The sequence below is a fragment of the Stegodyphus dumicola genome, chromosome X2 (assembly GCF_044657685.1).
Source record: "Stegodyphus dumicola isolate Sdum_Otavi_A_Nest chromosome X2, ASM4465768v1".
NCBI classification, from domain to species: Eukaryota; Metazoa; Arthropoda; class Arachnida; order Araneae; family Eresidae; genus Stegodyphus; species Stegodyphus dumicola.
The window spans coordinates 174,590,787-174,607,256 of NC_140781.1; the positions used below are offsets into that span (position 1 = coordinate 174,590,787).

A 16,470-nucleotide genomic window follows, 5' to 3' on the forward strand; every position below is an offset into this window, starting at 1 on the left:
GTTTATAACTTTGTAAGGTTTATATTTATTTTAACTAACATTTATTTTAAGTTTAAGCTACCTTTCCTGTCAAGCCTTTACTTTCCCCTAGAATTGCCAATGCCAGAGTATGTAAATTGTAGTAGAACGCTCAGTATATTCAAATTTTAGCAGAAGTAAGTTAAGTTTAAATAGAAGGGAAACGAGTTTGTAAGTGTGCTTCTGGAATCGCTAACGTGAAGGTTGCTAGGTAGAAATTTAAGAACCGCGCGTTTCGGCCTGTGTGCCTATCTCGGCAGTTCGTTGAATCTTTCAACTGCTTAATCAGTAAGCTTGCTGAATCTCAGCTGTATTTTAGAACGCGGTTAAGTTAGTTACGATTTCAGAGCCTCGTAGATAGTGATCTAGTTGTTTATTCATCCTGTCATTAATTTTTAGTTTCACAGTTCTGTTTTTGTTAAACCACCGGGTCGGCGTAGTTTGTGAGCGTCAAGTGAACGCAGCTGTTATTTCTAAAGTGGAATAAAAAGGGATTTAAACCCTTCTTTCGAGTTTGTGTAATTTACAGTTCATAGCAGTCACTACCATAGTTGCCGACAAGTTGGGGCCACGCAACACTAGAACTTCAAATAAGCAAAACTAAAAACACAAATGTTTGAAAATTAATACAACAATGTAACAATTTTCAACATGCAAACAAGCAAAAATAAGAACAGTATTTGAAAGTAAATACAATTTTCTACATGTATAAAATAATTTTAGTGAAATTATATGCGAAATTGATACATTTTGCTGTATAATTTTTTCTGCATGAAATTGATGCATTTTGCTGCATACATGAATAAAATCTGAATAAAATCTAAAGAAGCGAAGCTTTGCCAATTAAGTAAGAATACAGGAGCAAGTCTATTTAACATTGGGTAAAGAGCTATCTTGGTAATTTGGCGAGATATCACCAAGTTGGCGATGGCTTTGGCGAAAAGTTTTTGCCAAAGCCATCGCCAAAGAAATTTCTTCCTTTACTGCAGATGAAGGGGAATATTTCTGAAAATCGTTATGAGAAATGTGAAAATTTAGAGATAAATATGTCAAAAAGAATTTGAACAGAAACGAAAACGAAAGGCTGATAAATCAGATTGTCAAGAATCAATAAGCAGAAAATTAATATTTCAGAAAAACATTTTTTTTCACAATAGAAATTAAAGGCCTGTTTAATGCTTCAATCTCGTAACTGAAATGGAGATACGAAAACTTAACTGTGCTCCGATTTTTAGCTTCTAAGTGGTGAAAAATGAATGTCATTATGTAAGATCTATCTCTACTTTTCCACATATACTGACTTAGATCCTACAATGAACCTGGCGAATTCTCGCAGAGGCGTAAAATAAATACCAGCAAAAGAAGGATGCAAAATAACCCTTTATTAACTCAAACTAAAATAACAGACAGCACGGGCTTCGTGCGTTACAAAAACACAGTTCACTTACGGCGATAACTAAAACGTAGACGAGAATACAAATCAAATCTGAAAAAAATAAATGAGTGCAAGAACGCACTTCAAAATTACTCCTAAGAGATGGACTCACAGAAATCTAACCGGCGTGATACTAAACTGATAAGTCCATAAGGCTTACCCATAAGGCTTACTCGAGTGACCGCGAAATAACAACGAAACGTGCGCTAGGCTAGCGAAACATGCACTGAATAAACTGAGATAATCACACGTTTAAATAGCACTTCACTTAACTTTAAATTTACATCCTGGCGAAAGAATGTGAGGGGAAGTTTGAGAAGTTGAGAACAGGAAAGCTTAAAATAAATTTATTATGCAAATTAAGAAAAACCCTACAATTAAAAACAACATAACCTTAACACTTAAATTCCAAATGAATAAACGACGCAAAAATTGTCAAAAATACTTAGTTTTAAAAACCACGCTATTTGAACTATTCCGGACACGAAAGCAAGTATAAATTTATATTTTTAAAATAATTCACGAATATAATTTAGTTCAGCCGTATCTTAATTTTGAAGCAGTGTTAAGAAATAATTTTAACGTTGCCAGATACTATTACAAACGGCGAAAATAGTTTATGCGAACTTATAAAAATATAAAAACTATACGAGCTTCACTTGGCCAAGATAAAATTTCAATTATTGCCATTCTTTTATCAGGACATGAAATAAAAGATAAAGTAGATTTTAGAAAAATTACTGATGATTTTACTTCGTTAAAAGAAAGAAAATTATATTATTTAAATGTTTGAGGCATTAGTGCTGTAACAGACAGCATGAACCATTCTTCAAAAGAGAGCACCTGCTCTACGTCATGTGATGCGAGATTCGCATTCCTTTTCTTTTTACAGGCCATGTGACAACGAACTTCGGAGTTAACTGTTAGAACTTTGAATGCTTCACGCGAGTTATATAGCTCTCTCACTTTTATTTTCTTTCTTTTGTGTGTTAACTCTTAAATGAATAAGTGTTCGTCATACTTACTTGTCTTAATTATAAGCCCCGAAATTCTTTTATAATGAATGAGAAGAAATATATGTGTATGTTGTGTTAAATAAAACTGGCTGCCCAACTACGGGCCGAAAATTTCCATGGATTTTAGAACCGAGAATGATGATGACACACATCCAATGGATACGTTAAAGGTAAGTAAATTTTAATGTTTGATTTTTTCCTAGTTTAATAAATTCGGAACTAAAGGAAAAGTCAAAAATTGCAGTCGCCTTGACCTAATTTCGTTTTCACTGATCGTCAAGATGAAGTAAATATAAGCAGAATTCTGCTCACGCTGACCTAATATCGTTTTCGCTGATTATCCGGATTAGTTGAATGTTCTGTTGAATTTGAATTTTTTTGCATAAAGTGTGAACATCCGGATCAAATTGTATGAGTTCTGTCTCGTACCAGTTCCTTTAGTGCCGAAAGAAAGATTTTGAAATATTGCTGAAAATTTGAAGTTTAAAGTAATTTTCAAGTATTGTTGAAATTTAAATGAAGAATTTTGTGGAAGCACCCGCTACTTTGGCAATTTTTAAAATAATATTTGATTGAATATTTCGTATATTTTTTTGTATGCAAATTTATATGTGAAGCAATGAAAATAAATGTCAAATATAGTAAATGCAAAGTAAAGGATTCTTAGTTTTGTTTTGAAAACAGAAAAAATAGAAAAGGTGTTGAAATATATAGTTACAAGTTGCTAAATTTTGCATGAATTTAAATTACTGAAAGTGTTCTAAAGCAGTTTATTTTCTGAGAATTGTGTATTTTACATGCTATTTCAAGCAATGAGCAGAAAGTAATGTAAACTTAGTTATTAAGTTATTTCATGTTTTGCTTTTGATTGTGTATGTTTGATGTATACTAAATGCATATAAAATATTTTGTTAAATATGTTAGCATGTAGAGGTAATTTTTGGAAGCAGAAGAGATGAAAAATTAACAACGCCTTGCCGGGAATCGAACCACAGACCTTTTGGAATATCAGCCGAGTGTGCAGAACCACTACACCACGAAGGCATGCTAGGAAGTCGGGAGAAATAACTTATAAGCATATTAAGTTATAGGTGTACATTTTGAGGAAATTTTTCCACTTTCAGTTAAGCATGACTTATTTAGCAAAAGGGAAAAACCAAGATTTAATTAAATTAGCAGAGACACTAGGTGTAGTGATAGAGGAAAATTTTAGAATTCCTGAAATAAGTAAGCCTATAATCACTAGTCCCACATATGACGCGGAATTTACAAAAGAATGTTTGAACCGCTTCATGAATGATAGGAAAGAAATGGAACAGCATGCTGAGAGAGAAAAAGAACGTTTGTTTGAGATGGAGAAATTAAGATTACAATCTAGTATTATTGCTAGTAGATTGGAGTCTGAAAAAGTATCTTCTTCTGCAGAGGCAGAAATTCCTAAGTTAGAACTGAACAAGGTAATTCCTAATTTTGATCCTAAAATAGCCGCTATGAATTTATTTCTGGATTTGTTTAAGAGGCAATTAACCCTTCTGAAGGTACCAGTTTCAAAATGGGTAGTCTATCTTGTTTGTCTTCTGCCAACCGATGTTTGAAAACTAATTGCAAAAGAATCTTCTGATGATGCTCAGAACTATCAGAAAATTAAAGAAATTCTCTTAAAGCGCTTCAAATTGAGTGCTGAGAAATTTCGACAACTGTTTACCCAACATAAGAAAAATCCTGAAAACACCTGGAGAGACTTTTATTTTGATGGGTGGCTTAAGGAATCAAAATGTCATGGCGTTTGAGCAGTTAAAGAATTTGATACTCACAGATCAGATTAAGAAGAAAGCCCCTTCAGATTATAAAGAAAATTTTTTTGGATAACTGGAGTGAGTGGAGCAACCCACTTCAGCTTGCTGACAAATTAGATATGTACGAAGAAGTTAGATACGTACGAAATAAAAACGTTAGTAAGGAGACCCCTAAGTTTCAACAACGAGATGGTCCCAAAAATTTGTTCTATATCAAATATAAACATTAAATATTCTTGAATTATTTATGAAATGGTAATGTGACAAAATCAAAGTGTAAATACAATTCAAGAGAATAGCTATAGTGTATCATGAGAGAATAAATGTGCACTAAACAAGGTGTGAGGTGTAAACAAATATAATAGTGAAACAAAATAACTCATGTTAACATAACTAAATATCCCTTACTAACATGCGTTGTGAAATGGAATAGCAGAAACCCATTCTAGTAGCTAAAAATGGTCCAGTCTAAAATTATTAAAATTTAAACAAACAAATATATAAAGAACGACTAACGTTTATTTTGTTGACTAAATTTGTTGTACGAAGTTACATTTTGTTTAGGTAGTGGCTGATCACTACATTGAACAGAAGAAACAACTATAAAAAAACATACCTTTAAAATTAATTAACAAGGGGGGGCCACAACATTACTGGAACATTTTGACAATTACTCTGTAAGTTCGGAGTGATTGGGATTACATATCTTATGCGCGCTAACAGTACTTCCTTCCCGCTTAGTTACCGCTGCGAATAGCATATCTATAAAAATAAAAGAAAGGTGTGAGCAAAAATTAATTCAACTAAGGATAGGAATCAAAGTACGAGGTCAGGCTCCCATTTTCCGGCCTGGAATGCAAAAATAATCTGAATAAAATTATCTGAAAATATTTATTGCATATAATAAACAAAGCATTTGTGTTTTATTTCCTGTTTCTAAGATTTCTTAATATTGGCATATTATCGTTACAATTCTCCTCCATGTTTCCTATGTGTAATAAATTATGTATGAAGTAATCTGTTTCTAGCAGTAAGAAATAATTCTGCGTACTATAAATGCAACATGAAGTAATGCTCTAGCAAGGATCTGCATTCGTAAATCTAAATTTACCATACTTGGTTTATAATATGAACTCGAACTTACCAATCACCTACAAAATCGCACTCATAAAATATTTGCTGTTATTAAGACAAGAATAACAAGTAAGATAAAACATTTAGGAAAAAAAGCAGAGACGTTCTATTAGATCAAATTCTTTCGTAAAAGTTTCTTTCAGCGTTTAACTATTCTTTTCGTTTCAACTGCCAGACATTCGACTATTGCAATGCTGCTGAAGAATGAGGCTTTTAAAGCAGTGCTTTCCAAAAAGACACGAAACATTAAATTAGATTATATACCTAATGGTGGGGAATGCTCAGATCTTGAGATAAATTATACCAGCCATAAATCAGCTTACTTTTTTCCTAAACATATTTTTTAAAGCTTGGTGTTTCTAAAAGGTCTTCATAAGCATTTCAAAGGATTCCGTGAATAACTGCTGCACAAAAACAGAAGTCATCCATGTCCCATTTCCGTAATGGCCAATTTTGGAGCTTGTAAGCAGTTCCGATGTTGTTAGAAGAAACTTAATTTACTTTTCATGTAAATGTGATTGGGAGAAAGTTGATTTTTCTCGTAATTCGTCTTTTTTCACCTTATATTCGTTTATCGTGCATTTTATCTACTCAGCGATAAAAGTTCTTCCTACTCAGCTTTGTTATTAGCAATTTGCAAGGGTAACTAAACAAATGAATATGAGCGGGTAGTGAAGAGGTGTTGAGACTTAGGAAGAATGTAGTCTGGAAACGACTGAAAGTAGAAGGTAGTAGTGTATAAATGACTAAGATTTAAATGCTTACACAGATTTCAGCCTTTAGAACACAAATGATTTTAAAACTTTTAATTGTTTCGAAAAACTCGTTTTCAAAATATGTGCACTAGACTCTGAAATTTTTAGTTACCTGTTCTAGGACAAAAATGTACTTTGTACATTTTAGCATACAAATAAGAATAATATTAAATCGTACTTAAAGCAGATTTTATAAGATCAACCTACAGTTTGCTTAAATTAAACTATTCTAACCTTTAAACCTGCGAGATGAAATTTCATCTCGGCTTCTGCTACAAACTCAGAATGCTAAAATTAACGCAACAGTAAGGGGAAAAAAAACCAAACAACTGAAATCTATTTTTTACTTCTGGCTTGAATTGGAAAACAAGTTAACGTAAATTTACTTCCGTTGTTCGCTGAAATAACAGACAACCCTTAAAATCAGCCAAAAAGTGAAAATCCCTAATGAAAGGTTTCATGCTGTCGACGGCGACATAAAAAGGAGTTTGCTTAAGGTAATGACCGATGCTAATCCAGCCTCAACTTAAATTCTTACTCTGTTTAAAACTCCTCGCATTTTCAGATTCAAATAGGTGCATACTAAACAGTAGGATTATAGAAGTGATTTTAACATAAAGCAAAACACGTTAATTAAAAATAAATCTTACAATTTCAAACTCTTACTTTACTAAAACAATATTTAAAACTAAGGTTAACTAACTACTCTTTTGGTCGATTCAGAGTTACTCTCTCAATACCGCTTAAGTCAAATCATTATGAAATCGCCGATAGTTTTACTTCATAAACGATAGCAATGCAAAATTGAACTGACTTTAAATTGGTCAGAGTACCTCTATAAGCAGCGATTATGTCTGAAAGAATTTAAAATAAGCTTTATGAGAATGGTGAACAAAAACTAAATCTGAACAAAGTTAGATGATATTTATGAGGCTTATGCATTGTCATTAATTGAGATGAAGATTATAGTTTTAGCGATTAGCATTTAATGCTTTCGTGTGTTACGTTTTAATTACATTTTCTTTTGCACAGTTACGGAATGCTAAAGATTTAAATCTAGTAACATGCTGTGGTAAAGCCCATTGATAAGATAATTTAAATACTAGAATTCGTCATTTGCCAATAATTTTTTAACATAATGAATTTTCAACGGAAGACCCGTCGAGGCTCAAATTGCTAAAACCTAAGAACATGAGTAGTTCTTATCAAGCTCAATTTTTTTACGGTTGCATATTCACTTTTATGATTTTGTCTACGCATAAATAAATAAAAGTACGTTTTCCTCAGAAAACTCCTTTGCTTTTCGGAATTTAATGTTTGCGGTAATATACGGGATAACATCTTCTAGCTGAAGTAAACTATCCAAACAGATATACAGGTATGTGCATATGAATTACAATATGTCAGTCAATACAGGTATATTGACTTACGAATGAAGAAATCAGATTTGAGATATAAGATTCAGTTTCTTATTTCAAAGTCTTTAATTCCAACATAGAGAGAAAGTGAAAGAGAAAAAAACTGGCTATAATTTTTTTCAATATAAAACTAATTTTTAAGCAAAATAAATAGCATTTTCCCTCAAATTGAATATTTAATTTAGAGTGCCAGATGATATTAGTGTAATAGTTGTGTTTAACGTTAAAAAAGATCAAAGGTCTTTTCAGAGTTGATAACTGGTAACACTCTAAAGGAAGCCATAAGATTAAGAAGGGGGAAAATATAAGAACAAATTAGAATTAATTAATACGCTTTAGTAACTCAGAAATGTTACAACCACACCTTCGATTTTATTAACGTTGTAATAATAAAAGAATGGTGGTTATTCTAGGTCAAATTTTCAAAGATATTTCAAAATTTTATAGGGATATTAAGATATTCTGAGCCCAGTGGAACAGAGTATCACTGGTCTACTCACCACTGAACTAAACCTGAAAATAGAATGCTGAAACAGGCAAATAAAAGGCTACTTGATCTAAATTGATGACTCGAGTCTAATTTCTAATTTATTCAAACTTGGCTTAGCAACTCGGCTTAAAATTTAGACTTTGAAAGTGTTTTACAGAATACCCTTTCTTCATTCCAAAGGAATATTCGGAATGATATTCAGTCTTCGCAGAATCATAATTATGCGCACTTCAGTGCATGGTTTGATTGAATTAGGCTGTTTTATATGCATGGAACTAACCTGGTAGGAAATTGATACTTCAAACGGATTGGTTTAGTAGTGTTCTTTATGAGTAACATATATACAAGTAAGTTTGCCATGAATCGTCTTTTCGAAGACATCCCTTCCGTCGTGAGTTTTGCCATAATGGATTAAGTTAAGAAATAAAGTAGATTTCGTATACTTATTCAACACTTCGTCGGAAGCAACTTTTCGAAGAATCTTTATTTTATAGAGCTAAGTCCTATAACTCTTCTTTAATATTAATTGTTTGAGCTATGTGAAACAGAGCGTCGAACGGAATGTTTCTTCAGCCTCTTAAAAATTACGAATCTACTGTTCAAACTAGCACTGGAGGAATGTTTTTCTAGGAGAAGATGCCTTTTGCGTTTCACATTCGCAGTGTGATACGGGATTTACAAGCACCTGCTCTTCTTCCAGGACTCGAACCAGGCACATAATTCAGTGTAAGGTTATTTACCTATTCGTTTCTAAATGGATTTTTTTTTTCATAAAAGTGCTCACATTTTAGCCAGAGATAATACTATAATTTATGTTTAGAAGGCCTAAGTATCTGTTCAGTAGTTTAAGCTATGAAACCTTGTTACTTTCAGTATTCATAGAAATAACAAAATGTTGATTAATTCTTTTATGGAAATGACAGACACTGAGAAAGCGTACAAGATCTTCATTAAACCGTACAATTTTAATCATTTACAAAAACGTTTAAAAACGCATTTGCGCGGAAACTGTGAATACTAAATTATTATAATGATGAGCTTGTGTGTCTAATCGCCTTTGATATACTCTAGTTGTAAGGGATTTTTTGCATTTCCTGGTGCGTGCTCTCGGGTTGTAAATGGTTAACATATCCAGCTAGCAGTTAAAGACCCGTGGCTCATATTGGGGCGTGGTGAATTTTTTTTTTTTTTTTTTTTTTTTTTTTTTTTTAGGTTTCCTACCTTGAAAAGGTTAATGATCTTTACAAGTTTGTAAGGTTAATTTCTTTTGCTATTAATTTTGATTTTTAAGTTCAACTTGTCCTTTTTCTCTCTTAGTAGAAGTAAACCAATATGTAAATTCACTTCAAATATATATCAGTCTATATTATAAAGAAAGCACCAAAGTGGATTTCTTTTCATAATGACGTTGAATAAACGTACTGTAATGGAGGAGGTTTACTTGAACTTAATGTGATTCCTGCTATTATTAAGTTGCAGCTGACAGAAAAGGGCATCTTTCTGTGGTTGATTGCACGTTGAACATTACTGCCAGAAGTTGAGTGAATGTAACGGTTAAATGATGAACTGCATATATAAACTAATGAGGCTTTTCTGTTTTCCATACTCAGTATTAATTATGTTTTATAAAGTTTTCACTATTCTTAAGCAAGTGAGAATTTTACACGTAGGTTTGCACACTAAGGATTAATTTTAAGAACAAAGTCAGTTTAGTTTAACGCAATTAGTTATCTATTAAAACTCAGGGTTGACTTGGAGTTAACATCAGGTGAGCCTGAAGTTAAGCTTGCAATGTTTTTCCAGTATTTTAACGGTTGGAATGTAAACAAAAGGAGATGTAACTTTAATTCAAGGAGAAAAATATAAGTCACCATTACGTTATTGTTGTCTGTATTATAAAATTAAATATTAGAACTTATCAAACTAAAATTGATGTGAAAAGTAGATGTAAATCTGTACAGGATAAAGAAAAGCATTTTTTAAATAATTAATAATAAAAAGTGAAGGAGCATTTTAGAAACAGAAGTTAATTAATCTTCATATTTGCCTGCTTTCACTTAAAAAATTAACATTTCACTACGAAAATAACTCCCTTACTTCTCTAGTCATTTTCTGGATTTTTATGAATTGTTATATTTGCGTATTAATTACTTATTTATTAGCTATTTTTATATTAAAAAATGAATATTTTTATTAGTTGTGTATTTTATATTTACTATTCGTTCCTTTAATTATGTAATTTTTATAATTATACCATTTATTTATCATACTTTGTTTCTTACGCGTATATTTTACTTTTTATTAATTCTTTTCATTAAGCTTTCTCTGCTTTTAGGATGCCCAGATTTCCAAACTCCTTTCTCAGTTTCCAAACTGCCACCTCTTTATGATTTTACAAGAACTAACCACTAACCTTTAATTCTCTTCCTCTTTTGATGTTTAGCTTGTGAAGATTTATTTTATTCTAACCAATTATTTTTAGTTTTCTTTCCCTTCCCTCCTGATTTCAGTTTCCTGCCGGAATGTAAATTTGTTATGACGTAGTATTCAAATTTAAACGTGTTTCAGAAGCAGTACTTAAGCTACGTTTCAAGAGTTCGAAGAAGAAGAGTAGAGGACTTAGATCCGATGTTTATGCTGCGAGTTTGAAACTAGCTTTCTAGTCGGTGTTCGAAACCTTTCAGTTTATACTGATATTTCTCAGCTCAACTTTGTTGCGTACAGCCGATTTAGCGGTAGTTAACCTAAGAGCCAGTCGTTAGCTATCTTAAGTTAATGTGCATTTTACATTCTTATTTTCTGTTAATTTAGTAACCACAAATGGTGGTAAATTGTGATCACCAAGCGCGTGCATCTGCTCATTTTTAGTTAAAAGGTTATTTAAAACCTTCGTTTGCAGTACTTACTCTCCAAAGACATAGGGAGAATGCTCTACTTTGTCTTCAACGCAGAGTCCAAGTTGTATGTTACCAAAGAACGCAAATAGACTTTGTAATGTAACCAAATCTTTTCTTTATTTAGGAATGTTATTAACACTACAAAATTTATCTGTGTTGAATAAACTCTCAGAAACGTAAGAAAGGAATTGAACTTTTATTGATATTTAGAATTCTAACGGTATTTGGAATTCTATCAGGTACACATAGTAAATTAAACTTACTAACAAAATCTCTGCAAATTTCAGATGAATGGTCACACAATAACTTGTTTTCAAATTTGCAACAAACCAAAATCAATTTACAAATTAATAATTGATCAAAATTCATGCTTTAAAAGTAAATTAATGTAACTCAAACTCTTGCAGGATCTAACCTGGAAAATTTTTAGTTAAATATAGATCATTTAAGAAATTCGATAAGCTTCTTACTAGATTTGCTCTATGCCACATATATGTCTACCAAAAAGCATCTCGGTGGGGTATCCTGAAATTTCACTGCACTCAGCAGCTGCGCAAGTGTTTTATATACCAAGACAATACGTTAGCTTCTGAATATCTTTGGCCTGCTTACTCTTCTTTCTTTACTCTGCATGCATTGATTGGTATTTTTCTAGAATATGTAATATATGTAAAAAATTAGAAAAAAATGACACAGTAACTCAAAACTCAAACTGGATTAAAACTAAACTCGGTGGCACAAACAACCTTTAGAGAGACATGGCCGGCAGTGCCATGATATCCGCCTTCTAGACCGTGGGCTCCGGCGTGCTTGTGAATCTTAGCCTGGACATGTGGGCAGCCTGTCGCAAGCCCCCTGTGTTTAATCTCCAAGCGAACTTGGTACTCATTTTAGCGACCCACTCCAGGGATGAGAGGCTGAGTCAACCTTGCCCAGTCCTGGGATCGAGCCCCGGACCTGTGGTGCTGCTACGCGACGCGCTAGTCTCTGCGCCACCGGGCCCCAAACTGGATTAGTTTAATTTTAAAAAACTCAAGACTTTATAGTTTAATACTTCTTCACCAGATACGTTTTTGATCGTATAAACTGTATGTATTTTCTTAGCTTTGCTCAGATCGAAAACAATTATGCATCCTTAGTTCGCGTGATTCATTTTTTCACGCGTAATCAATGTGTCAAAAAATTCCACCCATTCATTTCGATAGTGAGGACAAATATTGAATTCCAGTGTTCAGTGCTTTTATACATTTGATTGTGCTAGATTGAAAGAGTAATAATTGATGTCAAAAACTTTTTCACGTATTTTTTATTGTTGCCAAGCTTGCAAAAACGTCATAAAGAGAGAGTTAATACGCAAAGCAAATTAGCATTAATAACAGCAAAAATATTTTCCATTGATGTTACAGAAACGTTGACTTTTTTGTCTTATTGGAAATGCACTTTCCCTTCCTTGGGGGGGGGGGGGGAAGGGCATTTCCATTTTTCTTAAGCATTTTTCCCATAAAGAAAATACTTTTCAAGTAGTTATTCTTTTCTTTCGCAAGACGGTACAACTAGACTAAAATACAAGCTGCCCTTTTTTAAAGTAATGCAAAAAAGTACATTACATTAAAGAGGTAATGCATTTCATATTTAAATGCTGGATTTTTATTAAATTTTAATTGCTGGATATTAAATGCTGGATTTCATATTAAATTTCTGGATTTATGAACAATATCAAATGCTATTAGACACCAACCTACACATTTATCTGAGGTAAAAGTAGAAATGTAAGTAAACTAGCAGTGAAATGAAGTGAAAATTAATATGAATACAGTAACAAACAATTATAAAGTTTTGATAACAGTAACGTGTAAAAATACATTAGACAAAAACATTATGCTTTACGATAACTTCAAAATCTCATTTTAAAAATGCTACACATATAAATTTTGATAACTGATATTTTTTCGTCTTTAAAGAAGGAAAGCTAGTTAATTTAATAGAATTCATTTCCGCTTTACTTTATCTTTTTCCTTAAAACAAATGCTCCGCTTTCTAATCTAGAAGTTGTTAAGTAGTCGTAATAAATGCCAATGATATAGGCAATAAATGTGAGGAGGTGAATTTATAGCCTTGAATAATTAGTGTGCTTAAAAAATTTGATTAAAATTTCTGGAATGATTCTGACTATTGATCTAAATAATGAGAGGCTATTTCAGCTAGAAATAATTGATTCAAATTTTATGGCTGAGATTAAATTGAGATAAAATAGACAATACGCTTTCAAAGGTAAAGTGACTTTTCATTTTACATAAATATCATTGGAGATTTAACAGAATGAAGGAAATTTAACTTTTTTAACAGTAATTTAATTTGTATAAACTATTTATATTTAAAAGATGCATAACAAAAACCTTAAACTTTTAGCACATTTTTAATGTTAAGAATGGCAGAAAACCATCACATATCCAGAAACAAATTCATTAATATAATTTTAAAACTTTATTTTAGTACATTATTATAATAATAAATACTATATAATTAAGCTAAGACTTTCAGCCTGTGGGAATTCAATTACTAATTTAACTAACAGTTCATTTTTATTTTAAAACAACTTTCCTTTGATTCTCGTTTTTAACCCACACTTTCTTGCTAGAACGTTAATAAACTAGCGCACACGTATTCAAATGAGTTAGAAAGAAGTAGTATTTAAGGGAAGGTGATTTTAAAGCCTGTTATGCCTGCTTGAAGGCTACGTTTCTATCTTGATTTACTAGCAATTAGATTTCTGTGGTGTTGACTGCTTCTAGCTTGTTTACGCCTACTTTTACGAGTCAGAGTCTTCCTGCGCGTTAAATTATCCTATGAGCCGTTAGATTAAACATACTATATTTAATTTTAAGTTCATCATTATAATTTTAAGCTAAAAGCGTTAGTTTCTGTAAGCGAGATTCGATGCCGCCTGTGATGATATTGAGTGAATAAAGAATTTTTTCCACTCTTCTTTGGACTTTGTGCTACTTAAAACTTGACAATTTCTCACATAGTCTTCCGGGTCTCATTAGTTTACGCTACTCAAGTCTATGAAACCTGATATGGGCCTCCGAGCAATAAGAACTATATCACAGGAAACTTTACCATTTAGTGTGATTCCCTCAACGTTGCAAGTCTCATCGGACACAGTTAATCCCATGGAGGGGTTTGGATTTATTGTCGACACCCTTAGAGCTGCTATGAAATCAGCAGAAACTTTTGATGGAAAGACGTCAGTCTTAAATTTTATTGAACAATTAAATTCCTATTTCCTTCTGCGTCCAGTTCCAGAAGCGCAGAAAATTACCATTGACAAGTCCGCACTTAGAAGTCAGGCTTCTACTTGGTATAAATGCATTAGTAAATTCGTGTTGGGTGAGCCTGCCAGCGAAAGCTAAAATTTCGAAAATTTTAAAAAAGCGCTAATTATAGCGCTAATAATTCCCCACTGTCAAGGATAGGGCTAAGCTTAAGTCGGAGCTATTGTTCCGGTATAAAGTCAAGGACTTGACGATCTTCATCCTACGTAAAGTCCAAATTTTTAATTTGCTGTACTGTTACGAAATGTACAGGCGCGGTAAGATGGCTTCCCCGCAAAGCAGTTTTAGGGTTGCCATAAAATGTCAATGGAAGGCATGGTTGCCACATTTGGCAAGAAATCGCCCATTTGGCGACTTTTGGCGACAAAATTGGCGATATACCATGGACGGAGGGAGAACCTTCTGGAACGAATTCTTACCGGTTTAGCCCAGAATGTTCTCAAACACAAGCCGAAAGCTATATAAACCCTGCTGTTCCGCAGTCAGTGAGTGAGTGTGCCTCGCATAGGGTGCGAGATAGTTAGTATCGAGAGTGTGCCTCGTCGAGAGGGCGAGTAAGAGTGCCTCGTCTGGAGTGCAAGATAGTTAGTATCGTGTTGGTGTCTCGTCTAGCGAGTCAATCCCTGCGGAGTCGATAGAGTTGACAGCCGGGCAGCGAGTGCCGAGTGGGTTGTCGAGTGCACCTAAATAGTCTCGTAGTGTATCGCGGTTAATACATCGTCAAGAGAGCGTGCTGAGCTCCGGGATTGATTGAACCGAAGAATCAGGAGCTGTGCTCTGTGCGTCGTCGAGTGGATCGCGAGTTGTAGCCTGGAGAGTCTCGAGAGTACGTGGAGTTCCGAGAATGACCAAGCAGAGTCGGGAGCTATACTCTGGTGCTTTGCAGTGAAGCTGTCTCCACCCTGATAGCTTGATAACCTGAAAGCTGTGTCGCTGATCGTGTCAGCCTGTTTATAACAGTTCGACGACTGTAAACGAGATTTTGCAGCTGTTCTGATTAATATCGGCCGGTAAAGTGTGTTTCGATATCCCATCAAGTGCTGTCGTCGTTATTCACTCCAAATCCACACGAACCTTGAACGAACATGAAGGAAGAAAATAACGTAACAACTGGTGTCAGAGAAGAAAAACGTAACAACTGGTTCAGAAGTGGGATTTGCGAGTGAATGCCAGTGACCCGCCTGCAGAGGAAAGCCATGGCGGAAGAAACGAAGTCTTTGATGGACCTTTTAGCCGAGTTGAAAGCTGCACAGGAAGAGATGAAAGCTGAAATCAAAGCCGCACTGAAAGAGATGAAAGCCGGACTGGAAGAGAAAAAAGCCCAGTGAGAAGAAATAAATGTCGGCCAAGAAAAGGTACGAGAGCAACTCCAACAGGTGAAAGTGGAGCTTAAAGAAGAAACTGGAGCCATAAAAGACGATGTGGATATGAGAGAAGTGGCATCTGAAGAATCAAAGGGTGAAGAAATGAAGGAAATAACAAACAAACTGTTTGAGAAAGATCAAGAAATGATGGATGAAACATCTAACGGGATTTAAAAAAAAAGAAGGAAAACATGAAGCAATAAAAGACAGGAAAGGAGCTTTTGATTCTCTAGTGCCTGAAGTGGAAGAAAATGAAAATGCGATTGTTAAGTTCGTCAAAACTGATAGTGAAGTTACGAAGTCGCAGGCAGCAGGTGTTGAACCATCTGAAAGTGCATGTGATGCAGAGATGGGAGAAGCTGATGTGGAGCTTAAGCAGTGCGCTCCAGTACTGCAAGAAAATTCACCCACTTCGCAAACGGGGTGGGCGTCTCATAGTGCAGATTTTGTAGACAAGGACTTGATTCTAAACCCGGATACTTCTGCTCGTAAAGGATCTGATTCTATTCGCGACCCTGGTGCAAACATCGGAACTGCTTCCCGGGAAATGAAGGTGAATGGGCATGTACCAGCGGTTGAAAATACCGAGGTGAACTGTATACATGTTGGGAATGAACTACAGAGTAATGAACAAACTGTTTCAGATCTTCCTGTGGATGAAAAGTCTGAAAGGACTGAATCTTCATACTGTGATATGCAAAACAGAAATGCATCTGAGAAATGCAGTGGAAAAGTATTTGACACAGGTATATTTTAAATAGACTGAGACTGCAATTCATTCTGAACTTTAATTTATATAATTTTAAATTGTT

The 16,470-nt window shown here is 33.9% G+C and overlaps 1 long non-coding RNA gene across 1 annotated transcript in view; it reads left to right on the forward strand.

Annotated features, from left to right (window-relative positions):
* Positions 1-2,351: 2,351 nt before the first annotated feature.
* LOC146992974 (uncharacterized) overlaps positions 2,352-16,470 on the forward strand; it is a 44,846-nt gene continuing 30,727 nt past the window's right edge. Inside the window, exon 1 of the long non-coding RNA XR_015038906.1 lies at positions 2,352-2,639. This is a non-coding gene — a long non-coding RNA (uncharacterized LOC146992974). The remainder of the gene's footprint in view (positions 2,640-16,470) is intronic.